This window comes from Tupaia chinensis, unplaced genomic scaffold (assembly GCF_000334495.1).
Source record: "Tupaia chinensis unplaced genomic scaffold, TupChi_1.0 Scaffold145916_1, whole genome shotgun sequence".
Classification (NCBI taxonomy): Eukaryota; Metazoa; Chordata; class Mammalia; order Scandentia; family Tupaiidae; genus Tupaia; species Tupaia belangeri.
In genome coordinates, this window is record NW_006205774.1 from 815,379 (window position 1) to 817,788 (window position 2,410).

The 2,410-nt window shown below is 43.8% G+C and overlaps 1 pseudogene; it reads right to left on the bottom strand.

Moving 5' to 3' along the window:
* Positions 1-374: 374 nt before the first annotated feature.
* On the bottom strand, positions 375-1,236 carry LOC102486330 (40S ribosomal protein S2 pseudogene; annotated as a pseudogene).
* Between the last annotated feature and the right edge of the window lie 1,174 nt (positions 1,237-2,410).

Below are 2,410 nucleotides of genomic sequence, written 5' to 3' on the forward strand. Positions count from 1 at the left end.
GGACTTCCAGCATTATACTGAAAAGGAGTGGAGAAAGTAGACAGCCTTGTCTTGTACCAGTTTTTAATGGTACAAGTATACCATACAGTATATTGACTTTGAGTTTTTCATAGATTGCTTCTATTGTATTAAGAAATGTCCCTTCTCTGCTGATTTTGCTGAGAATCTTAATCATAAAGGGATTTTGTATTTTATAAAATGCTATTCTGCATCAATTGATATAATCATATGGTTTTTATATTTTTTGTGTTAGTATGGTGTATTACATTTATATTTTTGTGTATGTTAAACCACTCTTGCATCCCTTGAATAAAACCTACCTGCATTTGTTTTTTTTCAGGCTTAATTCACTTTATTCTCGCTGTATGAAAACCCTAGGTTGTGGCCACAGCTGGAACCTGGGTCCTCTTCACAGAGACTCTGGTGTGGTTCTTGGCGAGATGGTCGGTGAATTCCTGATAGGGAGACTTGGTGAACAGGGTCTCTTTCCAGAGGTCAGGGGTCAGATAGCTGTAGGTCTTGGAGATGGCATCAAAGGTGGCCTTGGCAAAGTTGCCCAGGGTGGCAGTGCAGCCCTGGGCTGAGGTGTAGCAGTCATCGATGCTAGCCATCAGCAGCAGCTTCTTGGGCACAGGAGCAGAGACAATGCCAGTGCCTCTGGGGGCAGAAATGAGGCGCACCAGCACAGAGCCACAGCGGCCGGTCATCTTGCAATGGACAGTGTGGGGCTTGCTGATCTTGTTCCCCCAGTAGCCTCTCTGCACTGGTACAATGGAGAGTTTGGCCAGGATGATGGCCCCTCGGATGGTAGTGGCCACCTCCATGGAGCACTTCACCCCCAAACCAACATGGCCACTGTAGTCTCCAATGGTGACAAATGCCTTGAACCTGGTTTGCTGGCCAGTGCTGCACGAACATGATCTTCAGAACCTCCTCCTTGAGAGACGCTCCCAGGAAGAAGTCGATGATCTCAGACTCCTTGGTGGGCAGGGAGAAGAGACAGATCTCCTTCAAGGATTTGATCTTCATATCTTTGACCAGGTGGCCCAGCTTGGTGACCGGGATCCTTGTCCTCAGCCTTGTCTCCGCGAGCTCCACGCCCCGCCCGTGGCCCCTGGCCTGGCCCGGCCTGGCCCACCCCCATCACTGGGGCCTCCACGGAAGCCGCCATGGCCTCCTATCCCAGGACCCCCCAGGGCCTCCGGGCCCTGCCGCTGCACCAGCGTCATCCGCCATTTGGTGTTCTCTTGGAGAAGAAGCAACACCTACCTGTATTATCTTTTTTATTTGTTGGATATGATTTGCTAGTATTTTGCTGAGATTTTTTACATATATATTCATCAGAGATATTAATCTTAATGTTCCCTTTTTTTGTCATGTCCTTAGTTGTTTTGAGGAAGAGAGTGATGGAAACTTCATAAAATGAATTTGAGATGGTTCCTTCCTTTTGTATCTTCAGAAATAGAGTAGAATGGGTATTAACTCTTCTTTGAAAGTTTTGTAGAATTCAGGAGTAAAGCCATCAGGACCTGGGCTTGCTTGCTTGCTTGCTTTCTTTCTTTCTTTCTTTCTTTATTTATTTATTGGAGAGGTTTTTGCTATAGGGTGTGTGTACTCACCAGGAAGACACAGAGAGAGAGAGAGACAGAAAGCGAGAAATCACTCCCCCCCTCCCAGTGGGGATGGCTACGCTGCAATCTCTTCTCTTCCATTCTCCTCTCAGGATTTTAGGCATGCACACACACATACCCAGCGTGAGTTTAAGCCACTGGGTCTGGGACTTGAACCGCAGTCCACTACATTGGAGTCTAGGGACATAGCCATTACACCAACTGCTGGTCCCAAGGACCTAGGCTTTTATTATTGGGAGGTTATTTATTACTGATTCAATCTCATTGCTTGTTGTGGGGCTATTCAGGATTTCTGTCTTCCTTATGCAGTCTTGGTAGAATATATGTGTCCAGGAATTTGTCCATCTCATTCAGGTTCTCTTGTTTGTTGGCATAGAGTTGCTCATATTATTTGCTAATTATATTTTGTATTTCTATTATGTCTGTTGTAATACTACCTGTTTCATTGCGAATTTAATTTACATGATTCCTTTCTCCTCTTTTTCTTAATTAGTCTAGCTAATGGTGTGTTAATATTGTTTTCTTCTAAAAATACAACCTTTGGTTTCATTTATTTTCTGTATAGTTCATTTCTCTTCTTTCAGTTCTTTCTGCTCAATGTTTATTACTTCTTTTCTACTGGCATTTTTTTTGAACTTTTTTACTGTTGTTTTTCAATTCCCTGAGATATTGTATTAGGGTGTCTATTTGCCACTTTTCCAATGTGCACTAATTGCTATGAACTTTCCTATGACTACTTTTGTTGTGTCCTATGGGTTTGGAAGCCCATGTATTCATTA